Below are 23,430 nucleotides of genomic sequence, written 5' to 3'. Positions count from 1 at the left end.
TTCCTATCTATGTATCCTTATCATTACCCTGATCCTCACCATTAATTCAAGTAGGTCCTTATCAGAACAAACATTTGCAATGCAATTGGTCTCACATTTGCAAAAGTTAGAGCTATTGGTGTTGTAAATGACAATGCCTTTTACCCATTGTTTTGTTTTGAAGTGGAGTCTATAAATGTGGTGTGGAGTGGAATTATGTTGGTTGGAATTGAGTGGTGTGTAGTGTATTTGTATAGTGGAATTATGTGGTATGTGAATAGATAGGCGTGGGAACTGCACAGAATAGAAAGGAAGATAGAGAGGGATAGGTAGTTTGTGCACGAAGTGGTGAACAGACTCCATACCAAGGAGTAGAAGGAGTGTGAGGGAAAGAAAGGGAAAACAGGCAACAAACGCATAAAGAGAGAGCGCCTGTGTATCCTGGCTGAAGACGGCTGATAGCCAGAAACCGGCCCCATGATGCTTGTTTCCGGTCCAGGGAAGACATGGCTTGGCAGTTCGGGCTGGACTGTTCCCATGAGGCACAGGGTCAAGACAGATTTGCATATGGCCATGTCTGAACTGGGGTGGCTTGGTGGGCAAAATAACAATGGATTAAACCCGGATCTGTGACTGGGGGTGAATGTTTTGCCATTGTGCAACATTCCATCCATCATCTTGTGTGTTTTGCTGTTCACCCTATGTGGGAAGGGTATGCCCAGACGTGGGTCCCGTGCTCACTAAGCCACTGGAGTCAAGCTATCCTGGCTGAAGACGGCTGATAGCCAGAAACTGGTCCTAGGATGCTTGATCCCGGTCCAGAAAAGACATCGCTTGGCAGTTCGGGCTGGTCTGTTCCCATGAGGCACAGGGTCAAGACTGATTTGCATATGGCCATGTCTGAACTGGAGTGACTTGGTGAGCAAAATAATGATGGATAAAACCCAGATCTGTGACGGTGGGTGAATGTTTTGCCATTGTGCAACATTCCGTCCATCATCTTGTGTGTTTAGCTGTGTACACAGAAGACACCCCAAGATGAGGAGGTGAGAGTGGGTTTGAGGAATGGAAACCTTGAAAAGGCACAGGAAAGAAATTGTGCTTGAACACCTGAAGTTAACCATATTAGAGAGACAGGGGTGAGAGATTGAGAGAGAGATAGAGAGAAAGAGAGAGAGAGGGGAGGAATGGGCACCCAGAGGTGGGAGAAGACTAGAGGTGGACCAGTACACAGAGCGAGGAGGTACAAGAAGGTAGCCTGTGTGAGCAGGCAGTATAGAGAGAAGAGATGGAGTGTGAGGGAGAGATGAGAGGGGGCAGTGGGATTATAAAATGAGAGGGGGTAGTGGCAGTGAGGGGCAGTGGTTGTGTAGTAGAGAGATGACAAGGTTGGTGGGAGTGAGTGGGAAAGATGAGTTGTATTGGAATTTTTGTTGTGCAATTGTGTGTCTTTGAATTGTGTGGTATGGTGTGGCATTGTGTATTGAAATATGTGGTATGGTGTGGCATTATGTGGATAATCATTAAAGGGTATTAAGTGTTTATGTAGAGTCAAATTGTGTGTTATGGAGTTTATTATGTGGAATGGTATTGTGGAGAGGCATCTTGTAGAGTTGATTGATGTGGTGTGTTCTTAAATTTGTGGCATGATGTGTAAATTTGTGGTGTAGATTATGGGTATATGGTGTGTTGTGGAATTGTATTGTGGTTTTGAAATCTGCTGTTTGGTGTGGAATTATGTGGTGTGTATTGGAAATGTTTGGAGCTGAATTGTGTGGCCTAGTAATCTGTCTGGTTGAGTGAAATTATGCTTATTAGAAGTTTGTGTCATGGTGTGACAAGCATTTATGTGGACTGTTGGAATGTGGCATAGAGTGCATTTATGTGGGGTGCATTTATGAGTAGGCTGTAATTATATGGAGTTTGATTATGCTGCAATTAGTGGTATTATGTGGAATGTAATTGTGTTGTATGGTGTAGAATTGTGTGGCATTGAATTGTTGGTATTGTGTGGAATTATGTGGGATGGTTTGGAGTGGTATTATGTGGCATGGCTTGGAGTAGTATTATATGGTGTGGAATTATGTGGCATGTTGAGAAGCTGAATTTATTTTGTACAATGCCAATAGGTCTTGCTTTTGCGAGAGTTAGAGCTAATGGCGTTGCAAATGAAAATGCATTTTACCCATGTGTTATGGAGTAGAGTGGATGTATGTGGTGGGGAGTGGAATTATGTGGGTTGGATTGGAATTGTTTGTTGTGGAATTGTGTGGTGTAGAGTGGATGTGTGTAATGGAATTATGTGTCATGGTGTGCAGAGGAATTATGTGGATAGTAATTATGTAGTTTTGAGTGTACTGGAATTATGTGGACTGGGATTATGTGTTGGAAAGACTGGAAGGGCTGAGGCATTGTTAGTAGAACGGCAAACCCTGCTTGACGTGCAACTCACTATAAAAGGTAAAAACTGGGGTGCCTTTTATACAAAGTACTAAAATCCATGTTACTGAGTTGGATGTACTGGATGGGCTGGGACAGTGTCAGTGGCATGCTTAAAGCGCAGGTCACAACCACTGTAAAATGCAAAAAGGATTGTGGCTTTTAAAACTAAATATGCTATACATCTGTGCCTGCACACAGACCACACATAAGGAGGGTTGCATAATTTGTAATCAGTAGTTGTACATAATATATTATTTAATGCAAACACTATGGGGCATATTACCAAGCAGGGCGATTGGCAATTATCGGCGTTTTAGCGGCCGTTTTCGGCCGCTAAGCGGCGATAATTCTATCGCTCTGTTAGCAAGCTGTCGCTAACAGTAGTTAGCGACAGCTTTAGGCGATATCGAGCGGTTTGGGTCCCGCTTTGCATGTCAGCGATATTTATCGCTAATGACATGCAAAGTGGGCGTACCCAACCTGTTAGCGACTGAAAGCAGTCGCTAACGTCGCTATCGCCTATTAGCAAGGCAGGCGTAGCGATGGAAATATTCTCGCTATCGCCAAAAACTAACGCCTGCTCTGACCAGTTCTTAGCCATGTTATCCAATGGAAGGTGGATAACATGGCTAAGAGCATTTTGTCGCTAATGCGTGAATATCGCTGTATTCTCAGCGATATTCACGCTATCGCCGGAAAATGTATCGCTTTGGAGATAAACGTTGCTAATAGCACGTTATCTCAGCGATAATTTCCGGCGATGCTTAGCGATAAAAAATTAGTTGCTAAGCCTAGTTAGCAATAAATATCGCTAATCGTTGGTAATATGCCCCTATATCCCTTAACACACCCGTTTGCTACCATTCATGAACCACAAACTGTCACAAGGCCAAGTGACACTCATAGCATGCATTGTTGAAGGCAAACGATCTGGCTTTAATGGACTAACACGTTGAAATTGCATTTGTGCCCGACTTGATTTGTGTGTATTAGCTCCATACCTCAAAAAATTAGCTCAAGCACTCGTCAAAAATACATTCTTATCATTAGCAAGTCATGTTGTGGGCGACGTTCTGAAAGTATTGCCATTTGTAATCAAGCCTTCCTGTTTGACACAGGCACTCTTGCACATGAATTCCAAAATATGCTTTTATCCTTAACGAAAGACTTATTTCATTTATTTATGTCCTGCTTTTTAGGAACATATCTATTTCGTTTGTTTGCACACATTCAATATAATTGTAAGCAAGTACGATTTCGCATTTAGAAATAAAGGGCCTCATTTATGAAGGCCTTGCGCCACCGATGCGTCACTTTTTCCATGTTAAAAGTGACGCACCGGCTGCGCAAGGCCTTCATAAATAAGGCCCAAAGTGAATAGATCAGCGTTGGGCAAATCAGTTTGATATGAAAATGTTTATCTTCTAGGCAGAGCTGGGAGAATTCAAAGTGGAAAACATCCATTAAAGTATTGGTGTCACTGTAACATATGGTCATTTTGGGCAATTCACAATGTTTAACCGCATGCGCGCTGCGGCGATTTTCACGCTACGCAGCTTTTTTCAAAAAGCCGCGTTACATGACGAGCTCAGCTCGTCATCAGCGTGCGAGCGGCGCAACTGATGACGAGCTGAGCTCGTCATCAGCGCCGAAGGGGTTAAGGCCCATTTCCTGTGGAGACTTTTATAGTGCATGATACGATCTCTGCAGACTATGGAGCGAGCCAGCCTGGTTTCTTTCTATATTGTCACTTTCATGTGCACCACACATGATTGAAGCTTTCAACCTATGTGTTAAGTACTATTCTTTTTTTTTTTTTTTGGTTAAAAACTTTTATTGAGCAACAAAATCATGTGTACAGAGATGGGCCCACAACCGCACGGGCTGGCCGCTAAGATCAAAGCAGAATGTGGTATAAAACAGTGGTCGCCACTCCGGCGGTCAGGCACAAACTGGACACAAAATGTCGCCCACAGTATGGAACAGGATAAGACAATTTTCTTATTTTAAAGCATACCAAAACGACAAACATAAAAACAAGGCAGAGGAGTAATACACAGAGAGTCAGCCCTGGAGGGGAGGGAAACCCACAAATCAGGAATACGAAGTCATAATCAGTAGGACAAGTTAAGGCGGGGGGACAGCGGGGAGGTCAATCAAGCCAAAGAACAGTACATGAAATTTCAGGAACATCAACCTAGGGTGATAAGGGAACATCAGGAGCCTCCACCAGGGGAGGAGCACAAATATCTCCGCGATAGGCGTTCCACTGACACCAGATCTTCGTCCATGCCCTAGGTCTGCCCCTAGCTGTGTAGACGGTCTTTTCGCGGAACATAGACCAGTCCATGTTTTCTTCCCACACAGAAACAGTGGGGGGCCTGTGGCAGCCCCAAAGTTGCGCTATGTCCCGCTTTGCGACCATATACCCCAGGGTCGCCCATCTGGTTTGGGCCACCGAACAGTCGGTAGGTTCCCACACGTTCAACAAGCATCTCCGGGCCTCCGGCACCAGTGCAATTCCAGTCACGTCAGCCATCACCGCAAGCACCGCAATCCAATAGGCAGCCACCCTCGGACACTCCCAAATAATATGAAGGAACGTAGCACTCATCCCACATCCACGCTTGCATAGGCCATCCGGGGAAAAACCCATCGCAACCAAACGAGGACCAGTAACATACACCCGGTGGAGGATCTTGAGTTGAACCAGACGGAGACGGGCAGGAATGGCAACCTCTTTCGGAGAAGATAACGCCGATTGCCAATCCTCATCATCTAATTCCAGACCGTCGCCGACCCACGCTTCTCTAAGTCGAACGAGCAAGTCAGCGCGATTGTGAATCAGCTTCTTATAAATCAAGGAGATAGTGCTATCAGGGAGATAGCCATCCAGGATGCGATCCTCGAGGGGGGAGGACTCAGGGATGGCGGCACCGGAAGTCAGAACAGATGTGAGGGCATGACGGACCTGTAGATATCTAAAAAATTCCCTATCACTCAGGTCATAATAATTTCGAAGGGCCTCGAAGGACTTCACCGCCCCATTCGCACACACGTCACCCACTCTACAGATTCCAATCATGTCCCAACGGTCAAACCCTTTCGTTGTCCAAAGACATCCCAGACGCTCAGATGCAAAAAGCGGAGTTGCCAGCGTCACTCGTTCATCCCACCCCAAGCTCACATTCGCAGCGCGCCACACACTAACCGCAATCCTAGTTGGTCCAGTAAGGTGGAGCCCAGCCGACCTAGAGTAAAGCGCTCTATTAAAGTTACCACCCGGAAGTTGGAGTCTGTCCATTTCAAAGGCCGGATCCGGACCCGGGGAGTACATCGAGTGGTTAATGGCAGACAGTTGAGTAGCCCAATAATATCTCTTGACATCAGGAAGCGCTATGCCCCCGTCATACCAAGGGATGGTGAGCTTCGCAAGTGCGATACGTGGCCGCCCGCCCCAAATCAGTTGCCTTTGCAGACTCTCGATCTCTCGGAAATAAGTAGCGGGGATATCATCATAGGAATTCTGGAGTGCGTAAAGGAATCGCGGTAAGGACATCATCTTGAAAAGGGCAGCCCTGCCCAGCGGTGACAAGGGTAATTTACGCCAGCGAGCCACGTCCAGCCGCAATCTATGAAGCGGGGGAAGGAGATTACGTTCAAACCGGAGCGACGAATCCAATGTAATAAAAACCCCCAAATATTTAAAGCCGGATTGAACAACCTGGATGGGAAATCTATTCGGCAATGGGGGCAGGTCACCCGAAATAACATAGACACAGGATTTAGCCCAGTTTATAATCAAACCAGAATTCTTACTAAACGAGGCGAGAACGTCAAATAAGACATTCAAGGATTTACGCGGGGAAGTAAGATAAAGAAGAATGTCGTCCGCGTAAAGCGAAACACGGTCCTCGAAATCTGGGGACCAACGTATACCCTTGAGGGAAGGCTCCCAGCGAATCCACGCAGCTAGCGGCTCTAATGCGAGAGCAAAAAGTAGCGGAGACAAGGGGCACCCCTGTCTGGTCCCCCTACCAAGGGGAAAAGGAGCCGACACTCGACCATTAACCACGACCTGTGCCAGGGGGTCGGTATACAGTAGCTTCACCCATCCGATGAACCCCGGGCCAAAACCAAACTTCTCAAGAGCCGCCCAAAGGTAGGGCCACTCTATCGTGTCGAAGGCCATCGAGGCGTCCAACGAGGCCAAAATGGCCGGCTCTGTCAGAAGCCCCGCCCTCGCGATGGCTCCATGAAGACGACGTAGATTAAGGGCTGTGTTACGGTGCGGGATAAATCCGGATTGGTCCGGATGAATCAAATCACTAACGACCGTGAGGAGGCGCGTAGCCAAGAGTTTGGCAAGAACCTTAGGCTCGACATTTAACAGGGAGATGGGTCTATAAGACGAACAAAGATCCCGGGGCTTACCATCTTTAGGAAGTACCACAATCGTAGCCAGGCGCTGGTCATAAGGGAGAACACCCCGCTCCCGGGACTCCGAAAACATTGTTCGAAGATAGGGCGCTATCTTATCAGGACGCAGTTTGTATAACTCGATTGGCAAACCGTTCGGGCCCAAAGCCTTGCCCGAACGGAGAGAGCGAATTGCAGTCGCGATTTCGTCCGTAGAGAACGGGGCCTCCATAAAGGACCGCTCCAAATCGGAGAGGCATGGCAAAGCTATGTCGCGCAGCAAGAGGCGAGAGTCGTCTTCATCCCTTTCCGACACCGGGGAGTAAACCGCACGAAAATAGTCCGCAAAACATTCCACTATTTCAACCGGGTCTGTCACTCTCACACCATTCGAAGTCTGAATCACAGGCACCACTCGATCCGCCCTCTCCCTCTTGTCCAACCAGGCAAGCAACTTCCCCGCTTTGTCTCCAACATCATACAGACGACCCTGTTAAGTACTATTCTTGAAGAAAAAAAAGAGGAACGAAATAACACCAGGGATAGAATAGATAGCTATACAATTACTGCACACTGGGTCATGCAGTGTGATTTAGGAACACGTGCTTGCTTTATCCACGAAATGGAAAGTGTTTCAACCAAAGTGCAGTTTTAAATATTTTGCCAAGGACGCCCTGCTGCCCCCAAGTCTTGCTGAAAGGCTTTTGGTGGCGGTTATCAGTCACAAGAAAAGAAACTTTATCTGGGGTATACAGGCACGCCTCTTTATTAAATTACTTCAGTCAGAGATTCAATCAGGTCTCCTTGTTATCATGCTCAGTAAACATACAGGGCCAGATGTAGGTGGCCAATTACCGGTCGGTAACGGCCAAATTCGGCCGTTACCGACCGGTAATTGGATTTTGAGATGTAGGGGGAAAAACAGGCATTTTCGGTAATTTTACCGAATCGGTAAATATACCGGTCGGTAAAATTACCGAAAATGCATTTTCGGTAAGTAGGTGCCAAGTTGCACGTTGACACAGGGCTTTGAAAATCGGTATTTTACCATGCAATACAATTGCATGGTAAAATACTGATGCAGGTGTACATGCACATCTGTGCATGTACACCTGTGCCATGTGGCACACATACATGCCCTTAGGGCATGTATGTGTGCCACATGGCACACAAGCCTAAAACAGGGGTGCTAGAGGGTGTCAAAGTGACACCCCCTGCACCCTTGCTAAAATCGGTATTTACCGATTCTGTAATTACAGAATCGGTATTGCCCATTGATTCCTATGGGCTTCACAGCCCATAGGAATCAATAGGAAATACCGATTCGGTATTTCCAGATTCGGTAAATACCGATTCTTAACGATTCGGTATTTCCACATCTGAAAATACCTACATCTCCCCCCTTCATATTTACCACTTCTTAAATACCGAATCGGTAAAATTCGGTATTTAAGAAGTGGTAAATATGAATTACCTACATCTGGCCCACAGTCTGCGATTTAAACTCCTTGATGCTGAGCATTCTAAGAGCGGCTGACAGAAGACAAAAGTGATATTTTTATATATCAAACACCTTCACCAAACACCAGGGGCAAATTATGCTGTCAAACCACACACACCATTGTAGTGTTTTGTTATTTAATTGTTTATTAAGCAGCTTTGCACTGGACCAGTGGCGGCTGGTGACATTTGAAAGTGGTAAGGTGTAAAATGATAATCATACTGCACCGTAGCGAGCGAGCGAGCCCGAACCCCCTAAGGAGGGTTCGGGGGGATTTCCCCCCTTGAAATTTTTGAAAAAAGAGTGGACAAATGGTACATTTTCAAGCAAATTTGAGAAAGCAGGAAGGTTAATAAAGCAATTGTGAAAGTGCATTTATTACATTAGGAAAGTGGTGTCATATAACATAGTTAGGTGCTTATTCAGCATAAGCACAGAGCTTCATAACAGACTTTGAAACACAATGTATTGCTGAGTACCTCACCCACCATGTACAACTTACATGATAGCCCTTAACTATTAGAATGTAAAATATAGCAGCAGTTGCCTTACCTTAAACGCTGAGGCTGTTGACTGTTGTGCAAGCAGGAAAGAAGTTTGGTGCTCTTCTTCTTTGCCTTGAGGCTTTCCACTTTACCAGGCTTTACCAGATGCTGAAAAGCAAATATAACAAAATGTAGTTGTGTCAACCAAACACATAGACTGGTAATCATACAGAACCACAGACCTAGGATCATATATAAAAAAGATTCATCCTGTGACATCGGTGTCAAGTTGTGCAGCCTACAGGCTTCTAAGTAACATAACATAATGTGTATTTGTAAAGCGCACGTTCTTAAAGGCTAGAGCGGTAGACTTTGAAGCTGGCTGGGTAACCAAGTTCTGTTCGAGTCTGGTGGGAGGCTCAAACATCCTATGATTCTGGGCAAATCACTTAATCTCCCCGTGTCTCCAAATGAATGTGCCCTCTGTAATGCAACTGATGCTCATGTAACGCGCTCTGAAACCTTCGGGTCTAGTTCGCGCTATATAAAACTGAAAAGAAAAAGTCTGTTACCTCATGACTTACATGTTTCCAATTACAACACTTGAGGCATTCCACAGAAGTCCCCCGTTAACGTATTTTTCGGCATATTAAACACCAACTGTCAATTGGTCCTAACTGTGGTCATAATATAGCATTCTTTAGCGCCATTTTGTATGGAATGCCTTATGGAGTGCTATTTCAGAGCTAGAGCTAAAACTAAATTATATTTTTGTGGCACATTAAACTAGCACAGCATAAAGATTATCGCTAATTTGCTGACATTTTCTGAGTTTAAGCGGAATGACGAGCAAACCTTTTGTGGATTAAAAATCTGCGTAATGGCGGTCAGTGTTCATTCCTTTCCTTTGCAAAAATGCACCTGAAAGAGCCAGGCTGGTAGCTGCACTTTCGCACAGTGCGAATCGCACTACAGAAGTAAGTTTGCAGAAGTGATGTGCAATGTGTGTACATTCAAGCGTCTACAGCAAGGCAGTCTGTCGCAAGTGAATTGGGTGTTTCAGTTTACCAGACCTGTCATAATAAATTAATGACAGGATGTTGCAGAAAAAAGCCTTGGTTCCAACAAGATCTTGCGCAGTTTAATATAGCTCAATTTCCCCATTTCTATACATTTGCGGTTAGATAAATTCTCACAAAATTTACAGCTGCTGCCGTCCATTTTGCACTGCGCTCGCTGTGTGTGTGGTAAGAGACCCGCAGGTCCCATGATGTCTCATATACTCGTGTGTTCATCGACTGGTATTTTTTTCTGCTGGCGTGGAAATATTTTTTCCCGATGTGTCATCTGTCGCCGCTTTGGCCGAAGGTGAGCATGGAGACGTGGGTTGCCATTGTTCGTCACAGCATGGTTCGTGCTTAACTAGAAACGTGGCTGACCAGAGAGTAAGAAGTAAAGCTGTCACGCGGTGTGCGCGCCCCCCACACATGCTCTGACTTGCCGCATTTGTCACCATATGTATTAATCCGTAGTCGGAAATAGGCACTGGGCAAATGGATTTGCGTGTTCTTTTCTGCAAATCATTTCTCCTAGCAAAAATAAATGTGTTAGTGAAAAAAAATTCTCTTTAAGGCGATAATGGAAGAACTACAAATGTTTCCTGCCATAGACGTGGCCTATTCTTCCCCTCAGAAGTAACTAGAGCAGAAAGATGTGCTAAATGAACTACTTCATTATTACATACATACACAAAGCGTCGGTCATTTAATAAAACGGCCGGGTGTAATGCAGCAGGTCAGGACTGTCGGAACTTGGTGCAGCACGCAGCAGCAGTAGTCATGCCTCGCCTGCCTTCCTGTTAGCCTGAAGGGGAGTCACACACTCTTCTATTACGTGCGGCGGGGTGCGGTTGAGATTGACTGACACAGTACTGGTGGTGACTGAGGAGGAGGGAAGACTAGCAATGCCGAAATGACCCAATCACTGCATGGCTTAACAATAAAGCCATACAGTGATTGGGCATTGCTAGTGGACGCTGGGCGGGACCTCCCACGCGGTGCCAAGTCATAGCTGCTACTACTGAGTGCAGACTAGACTGGCAACCGCGGAAACGCCGCCCTGCACTGCCATGATGCTGCAGCACTGCAGCCAATCCTGGCGCTGCTCTATTACAGAGAGAGGCTCTCTCTTAAAGACAGCAGCGCCAGGATTGGGTGTGCTGCAAAAGTTGCCACCCATTTTTTAACATTGGGGTCTGTGGTTTGCGCCACGCCCCCCAGTTTTCTCTATCATCCTAATTGAAGTGCACTGTTGTGCATATGGGGGTTCTTGGTCGCGAAAGGCAGCGCCCGGCCAAACCAACCCGCCATGCATACAGTTTGCTTGTGCCGCACAGTGCGCATGTGCGGGCCGCGGTATCGGGTGAAGTGCGAAGTCAAGTACATGAAGCAAGCCAAGCCGCCGGTGTGACGTGACGCCGCCACGCGCTTTAATTTATTTGCGAGCATCACATTATATTATTTATTGACATATTTTGTGGCGGCGGCGGCTGTGGGGCAATGCCCCACCACCCCAATAAAATGGACAAGCCTCCACTGCACTGGACTACATTTACCCTGCAAGAGATGTTCATACCGTAACAACGGAAGTATTTTTGTTATGTTTAGCATGTACCTACCAATATCATAAAAATACTAAAAGGAACTACAAAGTAACAATACTTCAAACTTGGAAGTGGGGAAGTGGGTTCGAGTCTCGGCATCAGCTCTCCCCATGAGTCTACTTGTTGTTGTTATTATTTCCATTGTATTGGCATCATCATCATCATAATCATCTATGCAGCAAGTCACGAAAATAGGTGACCCCGGTGACCCCGGTGCGTTGGCACTCCTTTTATCTTCCTTGGTATCTTCTCTACAACAGGTTTATCTGCAAGGCGCGCGGAGAGGGTGATGGAGGCCTTTTGAAGCCTTTATTGCGTTCAGCCAACTGAGCTGGGCGAAATGACGTCATACCGTCACTGTGGGCTTTAACAGATTCAGACCACATCTGTGCGCTATACAAATACGTATCGCATTAGACACCTCTGCATACTGAGATACAGGCACTACTGGGTCCGGCTACCTTAACGCCTTGGCCATCACCGCTTATGTCCATCTGTGTGTAATGTTTGTAAACAGATGGAATCACATCAAAGGACCGCAGCCCATGAGTCTAGGCTGGAGGCTTTTCTTTAACCTGTTAGCCAGTGCCACAGGTCCTTGGAGGCTGCACTTGACCCCCCTGCTTAGAGTCTGAGGGGCCCCTCTGACAGGGCTACACTGGGCACCAGTACCATCCTCATGATGCCCCAAATATGTGGAGAACAGTCTGCTGCAAAAGAGTCCTGACATGGAGCAGTAAAAATTGCAACTTCTATAGCTAGTAACCCTCTCAACTGTGCGTGAGGAGTCTACCGTTCATTCCAAGGCAGAAAGGATAATACAGTGCTCTAAGGTGAAGTGGCAGAGAAATTCCTGGAATAATGTGGTGCTTTCCAGTATCATGATAAACACACCCCAGGAATAATGCGGTGCTACCCATAGCGTGGCAAACGCACTTGTGGAATAATGCGGTGCGACCCATAGCGTGGCAAACGCACTTTTGGAATAATGAGGTGCTACCCAAAGCGTGGCAAACGCACTTCTGGAATAATGTGGTCCTACCCATAGCGTGGCAAACGCACATGTGGAATAATGCGGTGCTACCCAAAGCGTGGCAAACGCACTTGTGGAATAATGAGGTGCTACCCATAGCGTGGGAAACGCACTTGTGGAATAATGCGGTGCTACCCAAAGCATGGCAAACGCACTTGTGGAATAATGTGATGCAACACATAGCGTGGGAAACGCACTTGTGGAATAATGCGGTGCTACCCATAGCATGGCAGGCGCAATCCTGTAATAATGCAGTGCTTCTCGGTACTGCGACAGACTCACCCATATATACCTGATTTAACGTACATTTTGCCACGGAAAAAACGGGACCACTATTGGTATTTCCGCCGAAGAACTTAGTTTAAAAATATAGAAACAACAAAAGTCAAACAATGGTACATGCGAACATGAATGAAGGTCACCATGTAGTCATGAATTCCGTTGTCTGTCTGTTTCTAAAATATGCCTTAACTCCCCAGACCAACTCATGTACAACAACAGCGGAGATATACACCGGGTAAGGAACTTTCAGATGAAGCAGCAAAGGGAGGAGGAACTGCTGGCAAATGAGAAACGGAATGCTAGAAGAATGGAACAGACACGAAGCATGGCAGTGGGGAACAGACAGTGCAAGTAAACAAAGAACAAAACAGAATGACAAGCAGTGCAGGGGGGCTTTGAGATGGCAAGTGGTGACCTGGATGAGGTGGTGGGGGCAGAGAAGCAATGTTGAGGGAGGGGGTTGCAGGGACGGGTGACGGTGCTGCACTGGGGCAGGAACAACTTACTGCACTTAACAGAGCTTGAAGCAGCGCGACTGTTAGAACAGAAAGAGTCGCTAACAAACAACCCATCCATGAGAATGCTAACCAGAAACAATCAAAGGGCCACACCTCCTCACTAAACACTAGAGCAGGACACACCCCCCACTAAACTCCTCTCTCTTTCTCCCCTCTTTCTTTTTCTGTCAGAGTAGATAGCTGAACAGGGGACCGGTCATGCATATACTTTGTCTCACCCTGACCTGCCTGACGATTACTCCTAACACATAGCGCCAAGGAATATATGTTATACTTTATATGTAGGACTGTAGAGTTGCAGGGACGCTCAAGCTCATGTGCTCTACATGAAATCTGTACAACTAACATCTAAGCCACATGGGCTGCCACCCCTGTATGTACAAATGCGATGAAGAATACATTTTATTTGTCTTATGTTGTAAGTGTAAAAAACCCAGTAAAAAAAAAAAAAAGATGAAAGCGCACATATACGGGAAGTTAGGCTTTGCCGCTGTGGGAGGATACCAATGCCACGAAGGCGGGAGAAAAAAAGAAGAGTTGACCAGTAGCCATGAAGCATTTTAGAAGGACAGACAAAGGAAGGAATGACAGGGCATGGGTGCGATGTAGATCCACAGAAGAGATTACAGCTGCTCTCGTAGAGACAGCGCATGCGCTGCCTAAACTCGACCTAAAAAGGTAATGAATTCCAGTGTGCTGCTTAATAATCTTGAGCATGTTTCTGAGTGCCGTCCAACTGATTGGCAGCCAAGAGGCAGAGCATTTCGGATCTGTACTCCAGAGCGTGCACTGAATATCTTGAACAGAAATTAGTAATGCCTAGTGTTAACCATTATTTTTGCTACTTTTGCTTTCAAATCCCTTAGTTCATGTTGCCCTTTTAACAATCTAGCTAGTCATGAGTTTTTTCCGGCTCTACTAAAAGAAAAGTGACAATCCTAAACATTATTGATTCGCATATGGACTGGATTAACTTGTGTGTCCTAGATTCAGTGCTGGTTTTCTGCTCACTAGAAATGATGGCGAGTTGACGGTAAATAGTATACAGGTAGCAGTGGCCCGGTCTGTGGATGTCATCTTAGTTACCCCATCCTTATTCATCCCTTTGCTCCCTCCAGCTTTGCTTTGCCTTGCCTCCCCAAGGATAATGTATGTCTAGGCATTTAGTACCACAGAACAACGCTACATTGACATAGACACATCATCTTGTTGTGGAGAAGTTTGTGTATCACACACATCAAAGAAGACAGAAATAAAGGTTCTCAAGGCCCTAAGAGCAATGTCCAAGAGCTACAAAAGTGATCCTCAGCCACTGGCCACCCTGTTAGCAGAGGATCAGATCGACTCCACCGATAGTCCAGTGGAAGTACCAGTAGTGGCAACTGGAAAAACTAGGAAAATGTAAGTAGCCAAACAAGATCCCTACCAACTCTAAACCTCCAGTAAGAATATCCCACAGATGTAATTGAGTCATACAGCCATCATTATGTACTCTTCAAGGCTTCCCTGTCACAGTTAGCCAACAGCTATTCTTTTGCTATCCATTGTTGTCTACTATTGAAGTCTCACACTAATTCCTACATGTTTTTACCTCTTTGCAAAGTCAGAGGTTTGAAGCTTTTCTCTCTTCTTAAGTGTTGTGTTTTGTAGCAAAGTCACTTTCTCCTATAAAAATAAGCTTTCCTCCTGCGGGCTGATGTGTTCTTGCTACATACTTCCTGCAATCTGCAAACCCTGATTATTTACTTATTCTGGCGTCACTCACTCCACCAACCAATAGTCCCGTGATCCATTTCCTGTCAGACCTGTGAACACTTGCTATTGCATCTTGGGTCCACAAGAACTGTTCCAATATTGAAACAAGCTTCCGATGTTGTCATTACACACCTTTTCCCACTTCTGCCTTCCTTCTGTCAGAAAGCAGAATTATAAAATTGGATATTTGACTGTATTTAAAAATGCTCTCACGTTTTATGTAGAGGCTCTAATCCCATGCCCATCATGTTTACGTGTAAGCACCGGTGTTACACACATATATATTTTCAGAATTGTTGTTACCTATGCATGCACTATAAAATTGAAGTGTTTATCTTCAAGTGTGGTGGAAGTTCTGGGGTCTGTTTGATTCTGGAACTCAGAGAGGCAGTTGCCAGAGGACGTTATCGCTTTCAGTCCTGTTTATACTGTGCTGAATGGATAAATATATTTTTTATAAAACTACAGTCTGGATTTAACAATGGGGTTGCCGAATGCAATACAATATGCACCTCACAATATCATGCTGTGCTGAGCCTGCTCACTCCAAACCCAGACAAAGCCAATACAGACATGAGTTGCACAGCTTAAAATCTTCACAGAATCAAACACAAATGTGACAGGTGTTCTCCATCAATATTTGTTATGTACGCAAATGTTTAGTTTGCTTGAGCTGAAATACTCCATGCTATGCAATCAGTGTCTTTCTATAGGCTATCCTTTCCTGACCTCTTGAGCTGAAATACTCCATGCTATGCAATCAGTGTCTTTCTATAGGCTATCCTTTCCTGACCTCTTGAGCTGAAATACTCCATGCTATGCAATCAGTGTCTTCTATAGGCTATCCTTTCCTGACCTTCTCATCCATGTTCCTCGATAGCACGATCGTCATGGGGCGTAGATCAGGCTTAGTGTTAGTGTCCCTAAGTATTCCCTATCTTTGTTCCCCTCATCCCACTCCTTCCTTTCCTCTAACTCTACAGCAAAATGCAGCACTGTCTTATGTATATTTAAGACTTGGCAGTATGCTGAGGTGGCGGTGTGGGTGACAAAAGATTCCACATTTATAGCTGGGTCTAATAGCACATGAGGTGTGTTACAAGCAAGAAAGTACAGCACCTCAGTTTTTTAGAGGTTCAGCATTAGGGACTGGAGTACCATCCAGTGACGAAGAGCCATAACACAGTTGGATATGCGTTAGGTAGAGAAAGAGAGAGGTGGGAATGTAAAAAATATTTGGGTTTCATCTATGGAAAGATGATACAAGGATCAGACGAGGAATGATCTGAAGGGTAGCTGGTGTAGAGAGAGAAAAGAAGCGTTAGCGAGACGGATCCTTCGGACACTCAAACAATTGAGGATGTGGGTGTGGATAGTCTGCAGCCTCAAACTACAGTACACAGATTGTTAGATAGGTAGGGGGAGAGCCACTTTAGAGTGGAGTTAATAACTCCTAGTGTTATGAGGGAGGTAAGTAAAGTAGGATGATCCCAGTGTTAAATGCAGTCATTAAGTAAAGGAGCTGATCTACTGAACTTAGCTACAAGTGAAAGGGCAGTTTCAGTAGAGGATGGTGATTAAAATCCAGATTAGAGGGGATTAAATAGCTTATTTACTGAAAGGTACTATGTAAGGCGATTGAAGACCAGTCACTACAGATTTTTAGAAAGAAAGGTAAAAAGAGATACTGGATTATAGATGTCGTGATTGGCCATTGGTCGTTTTTTTATTTTTAGCAAGGGTAGGTCTACATTTCATTTGAAACATGTAGGATAGGTACCAGAAACTAGGGAATGAATAAGAAGAGATGTTAATGTGAGAACAACTTTAGAGGAAAGAGTGAGGGGTTTGATAATCTGTGGGCTGAAAGGATCAGATGGAGAAGTGGAGGTATTAGCAAATTTTATTATTGTGACAAATTCTGGATGTGAAGAAGGATAGAGTTGTGACAGATGGGCAGAGCTCGGTTGAGTAGTTATTGATGTATTAAGAGAGGGTGTTGGTTCAGTAAGTAGCAAGCATAGTTCTAATAGTCGGCATTTTGTTTACTTAGAAGTTTAATGTACAGTATATCAAAGCAAAGCTGAAATTGGTGACACATCTTGAAAGCCAAAGACTTCTTAACTGCCAAGGAAAGTATTTGAACCACTGTCTGTCCTGGAGCATAAATTGTTTGCCGGCGATCAGGCGCAATGGCACCATGGCCCAAGAGTGTGAGTGTACACTGCATCCCAATTATAGCTGTCTTTTGTAAAGCTAAAAGGGCTTGTGGGGCACATTTTCCTTGCTTGCACTGAGGCTCATGCCAGAATTGTTAAGCCAATGGCAGTGAGGCGCTCAAATGAGAATGGGATGAACACATACATGTCAATAGCCCCGGTTCAGGCAGAAGACTCTCAGTTTTTCAAGCAACAAAAGGCTTTATTTCAGGTGCCTCCTGCCCAAAATCACCTCTGAATCAATATAAACCAATGGGGAAAATACATTCCCCCAATTAATTTTTCAATGTCACACTTTCTAGTTTGAAAATGGTGGCATGTATGCATGAAAGGTAAGATGAACGGTGGTCGCATGATATGTATATTATCAAAATGACCCATATTTAAACGTAAAGGAAGAAAAAGCGTTGTATCAAATCAACCAAGAGTATGGTCAGGGTACAAGTCCTAAAAAAAGAAGTGGGGGACTAGCCAAGTTAGGCAGTATGCAGGTGTCACCAAGGCATGTGACATCATAGCGCGTGACTTCACATAGTATGACATAGCATGTGGCATCACCTCTAACATCACAAGAAGTGACATGAGATCCTAAAACCTCAGACATATGTTTAGCAGGTCTATGATGAGCACATTTGAGTGCATTACAATATTTAACAAATTAGATTTTGTGTCAGGGTTGTGCCAAAAAATGTTACGCAACCCCAACACAAAATCTGGACCTCAACATATACATTCATTTTTTTAACTCTGCCACAAAGAAATTGGCAACAAGGAAAAACTTGGCAGTTAATCTGTTCTGCTTATTGGTTGCAAAGTCTGCATTTTAAAAGATATTTTGGGGTTAAGGAACCTGCTGCATAGACCTTTGTGTGCCGAGTAAAAAGCAGGGTATAATAATAATGGCAAGACAACTCTGGAGTTTAATGTGCTTGCTGGAGAGATCTGTCTTTTGTTTGTTCCTAGTTTTGAATCAAAGGAGATAGAGGGTTAATAAGTCTCCTGCAAAGCACATCATGTAACAGGCAGATGACAGATTTGTATTTTATGTAGATGGGTAAGTGGGTTACTGCTTTTAACATAGAGATCCTTTTGTTACTTGTAGTTCTTAAATTGTATTCCTTATAATATATCGCTGTGAGCTCTAAAGGACGTGACTCCTGCACCCTGTAGGCCTCCCTGTCTTATGTAACACATCATGTACACTGATTTACACATATATGACTTAGTGTCAATGTATAATAATGTGTGCATGTGATGTAAAGCGCCGTGACACCCATAAATGGGATGAGTAGTGCTATAAAATAAATAAAACAAAATGGTAGTATTTAAACAGTTATTGGTGTAATTACTGGGACAGGCTCACACATTTGACTTTCTTACAGTGCATGGGCATCTTTTCTATATAGGGCCTGAACAGGGTCAAAAGCATGCCTATCCTCAATATTTGTTAAGTAATAACAAGCTGTGATCCTTTGCTGCCCCGCCATTGCATTTGCAGCTAGGTGTGAGGTTCGAGATATGTCCCAATCAGGATACTGGATCAAAAGTAGGTCTGATCGCTCGTTACCTTCCCCCTTGTTTTGGGCTCAGCTGAAATTTAAATGAACAAAGTCCCCTCGCCTGCACTTGCTGCTCGGAATGAAAGCATAAAATGAGCAGGCGCTTCTGAAGGTGTTGCGGTGTCTTAAAATTACACCGGACAAGCTCACCATATTTCTGTGGGGGCCCAACTTCAAGGCTGGGTAGAAGGCGTCCACCCTGTGAAAAGAGTGGGTGGGCGCCTTCTAACCGCGTGTAACCTCCACTTGTGCCCCGAGTACCGTTGAAGGTTCACATTTTTTTTAATATAAAAACTTACATTATGAATTGGACGCAGAACATATCCAAAGAGTTGACTAAACTGTCAAAAATAATATATAACATGGAATTACCGAAGAGCAGGGTTTGGTGAGGTACTATCTACATCCGTTCTATTCAAGCACCAAAGTTTGCCCCCCTCAACGCCACCACCACCGTACAACATTTTCAAGCGCTCGCGCCCCAGCTTGCGCAGCCTGTCCCACTTACCGATGCGCGCGGAGCGTGGCGTGCGTCAGCGTCGCGAGCAGCTCAGATGCCGTGCTCCTGAACTCCTGCAACGTCCTTGTATTTATACAGAGCAGCCGTCGTGACGCGGGGTGGGGTACCGGTAATAGGGGAGATGAGGCTCGGGTCATCGAGGAGCTTCTGAGAGCCGTCACGCTTCATTTCCTGCGTTAAATGCGCGCTTCTCGATCATCTGCCTACACCTGCAAAACCCCGAACCCTCACGCGAACCTCTTGAAAAGGGCACCTTCTGCTATACGTTCAATCTCAGGGGAACCGGATGCGCCGGGTTTGAGGCGCAAGCGGCCCTTTATTCTGTGTTTCTTGTAAGTGCGTGGTTTGACATGTTCGATCAGTGTCCAGATGGTAAATTCCTGCACTCAAAGGATGAGAAGTCATTTAGGGGTTCATTATGGAGAGCCTGACAAGGAAAGTGCAGGAATACACCGTATTTAAATACGGCCCATTCCTGTCCGTTCCTATGCGCCCTTTTGGGTGCACCATGGTGCAAGGGTGCCTGCGCTGTATGCAGGATTGTGTTTTTTCAGGTAGGGAAACCTTCCTACAAAAAAACAATACTGGGAGGCATATTCCTCTTTTTATGTGTGCTGCAGAATGCAGCATGCATAGCAAGAGGCTGAAACAAGGAGGAACCGGGATTTTTCTCCTCGTTATGCCTTCCCTGGGAAGGTGTAACATTTTGGTATATCCCCAAGTTTACTAGTTCATGTGAATCTGAGGATGCATCAAAATCCATGAGAGTTGTGTGGCAACACCCACGCAATGCCTTCCCAGGGCAAAGTAACACAACAACAATCTGCGTTGCGTTACTCCAGATTTTTGGAGCCACTCCGAGCCATGCAAAGTGGCTTCATAAATCTGTTTTAAGGTTTACATCGCCCTTGATCCATGTTGCATGGAGGAAGCAGGGGCGTAACACAGGCCCCCGCAGCCCACGTGGTGCGGGGGGGGGCCCTAGCTCCAAGGGGCCCCCTCGGCACTGAACTCGGGCCGGGAGAGCTCCTGATTGAGCCCGGAGGGGTCCCCCCCTGAGTACTGTGCAGGGAGGCCACCTCACTTTTCGTTACGCCAGTGGGAGGAAGAGTGACGTAAATGGCCTCATAAATAGACCCCTTGTTGTTTTAATGCATTTTGTTTTCTTTGTTTTTCCTGTGTCTTCTTATAATGGTTGAGATTTGCCTGACTAAGGGACAACATCCAGATTAAAACCACCTCGCATTTATTATGTTTTAATACGAGTTTGTGATTGCTAATTGCTATTAAAAACACATAGGGGCATATATACAAGCCGCTATTGCCACCACAACTTCACTTTTATGGACGTGTGGTGGCGAAAGGAGCTGCGCCTTATGGATAAGGCACTTAACGTGGCTTAACGCTGCCTTGTACATAATGATACAAAAGGGGATGATGGACGGAGCGTTTGAGCAAATCAAACACTCACCCCCAGTCAACTGATCTGGGTTTAATCAATCACCATTCTTTAGCCCACTCAGCCACCCCAGTTCAGACATGGCCATATGCAAATCAGTCTGAGCCTGTTCCTCATGGGAACAGTCCAGCCCGAACTGCAAAGCCATGTCTTCCCTGGACCGGAAACAAGCATCCTGGGACCGGTTTCGGATTCATAATCCTCATCAGCCAGGCTATCTTGAATTCAGTGGCCAAGTGAGCAAGGGACTCACGTCTGAGCATACCCTGCTACACTTAGGGCGAACAAAGTGATACAAAAGGGGATGATGGACGGAGCGTTTGAGCAAATCAAACACTCACCCCCAGTCAACTGATCTGGGTTTAATCCATCACCATTCTTTAGCCCACTCAGCCACCCCAGTTCAGACATGGCCATATGCAAATCAGTCTGACCCTGTTCCCCGTGGGAACAGTCCAGCCCGAACTGCCAAACCATGTCTTCCCTGGACTGGAAACAAGCATCCTGGGACCGGTTTCGGATTCATAATCCTCATCAGCCAGGCTATCTTGAATCCAGTGGCCAAGTGAGCAAGGGACTCACGTCTGAGCATACCCTGCCACACTTAGGGCGAACAAAGTGATACAAAAGGGGATGATGGACGGAGCGTTTGAGCAAATCAAACACTCACCCCCAGTCAACTGATCTGGGTTTAATCCATCACCATTCTTAAGCCCACTCAGCCACCCCAGTTCAGACATGGCCATATGCAAATCAGTCTGACCTGTTCCTCATGGGAACAGTCCAGCCCGAACTGCCAAGCCATGTCTTCCCTGGACCGGAAACAAGCATCCTGGGACCGGTTTTGGATTCATAATCCTCATCAGCCAGGCTATCTTGAATCCAGTGGCCAAGTGAGCAAGGGACTCACTTCTGAGCATACCCTGCCACACTTAGGGCGAACAAAGTGATACAAAAGGGGATGATGGACGGAGCGTTTGAGCAAATCAAACACTCACCCCCAGTCAACTGATCTGGGTTTAATCCAACACCAGTCTTTAGCCCACTCAGCCACCCTAGTTCAGACATGGCCATATGCAAATCAGTCTGACCCTGTTCCTCATGGGAACAGTCCAGCCCGAACTGCCAAGCCATGTCTTCCCTGGACCGGAAACAAGCATCCTGGGACCGGTTTCGGATTCATAATCCTCATCAGCCAGGCTATCTTGAATCCAGTGGCCAAGTGAGCAAGGGACTCACGTCTGAGCATACCCTGCCACTCTTAGGGCGAACAAAGTGATACAAAAGGGGATGATGGACGGAGCGTTTGAGCAAATCAATCACTCATCCCCAGTCAACTGATCTGGGTTTAATCCATCACCATTCTTTAGCCCACTCAGCCACCCCAGTTCAGACATGGCCATATGCAAATCAGTCTGACCCTGTTCCTCATGGGAACAGTCCAGCCCGAACTGCCAAGCCATGTCTTCCCTGGACCGGAAACAAGCATCCTGGGACCGGTTTCGGATTCATAATCCTCATCAGCCAGGCTATCTTGAATCCAGTGGCCAAGTGAGCAAGGGACTCACGTCTGAGCATACCCTGCCACACTTAGGGCGAACAAAGTGATACAAAAGGGGATGATGGACGGAGCGTTTTAGCAAATCAAATACTCACCCCCAGTCAACTGATCTGGGTTTAATCCATCACCATTCTTTAGCCCACTCAGCCAACCCAGTTCAGACATGGCCATATGCAAATCAGTCTGACCCTGTTCCTCATGGGAACAGTCCAGCCCGAACTGCCAAGCCATGTCTTCCCTGGACCGGAAACAAGCATCCTGGGACCGGTTTCGGATTCATAATCCTCATCAGCCTGGCTATCTTGAATCCAGTGGCCAAGTGAGCAAGGGACGCACGTCTGAGCATACCCTGCCACACTTAGGGCGAACAAAGTGATACAAAAGGGGATGATGGACATAAGGCACCCTTTCACACTATGGTTAGCGTGAAAGGGGCGTGCAGTCGGTGTTGTGGTGGGCGTTCCACCACAATACCCATTGTATTTGACGCTGCCCCCTATGTACAAGGGTGGCATACATAGAAGGCAGCACCAAAATTAAGATCAGGAAAATCCTGGTCTTAAGCTGGCGAAACGAGGAGAAATGCATTATTTCTCCTCGTGCAATATGCCATGGTTTGTTTATGTACAGGAAGGTGTCTCCTCCTGTACATAAACAAACCTTTAAAAACTGGCTTTTTCATGAAGCAGCACACATGAAAGTTACAAAATGGCATTTTAGGATTGTTTATGTTCAGGAAGGGACACCTTCCTACACATAACAAATCCTCCCCTGCACACAGACACCCTTGCACTCTGGTGCAAGGGTGCCTGCGTTGGCCCTAAGCTGTTCAACTTAGCGCCATCACAGGGGGAAACGCAAGGCTGGACCACATTCTTGTAAATATGGTGCAGCCTTGCATTTCAGAAGTGGCGGAGTGTGTCGCTAAGCCAAGGAGGCTAACGACACGCACCACCACTTCCTAGTACATATCCCCCATAGATTTCTCAGTGAGTTTCTCTATTCAGGCATTCTGCACCAAATTCGAGATTAAACC

The 23,430-nt window shown here is 45.7% G+C and overlaps 1 protein-coding gene across 1 annotated transcript in view; it reads right to left on the bottom strand.

The window, feature by feature from the left end:
* Nucleotides 1-19,320, bottom strand: part of AGRP (agouti related neuropeptide) — a 162,414-nt gene extending 143,094 nt beyond the window's left edge. The window contains exons 1-2 of the mRNA XM_078668652.1: nucleotides 19,227-19,320; nucleotides 8,894-8,994 (exon numbers count right to left, since the gene is read on the bottom strand). The gene's annotated coding sequence lies outside the window, so the exon portion shown is untranslated. The remainder of the gene's footprint in view (nucleotides 1-8,893; nucleotides 8,995-19,226) is intronic.
* Nucleotides 19,321-23,430: the final 4,110 nt, after the last annotated feature.

This window comes from Lissotriton helveticus, chromosome 12, assembly GCF_964261635.1.
Source record: "Lissotriton helveticus chromosome 12, aLisHel1.1, whole genome shotgun sequence".
NCBI classification, from domain to species: domain Eukaryota; kingdom Metazoa; phylum Chordata; class Amphibia; order Caudata; family Salamandridae; genus Lissotriton; species Lissotriton helveticus.
The sequence above is the reverse complement of the archived record's forward strand: the minus strand, read 5'-3'. Positions and strand labels throughout refer to the sequence as shown.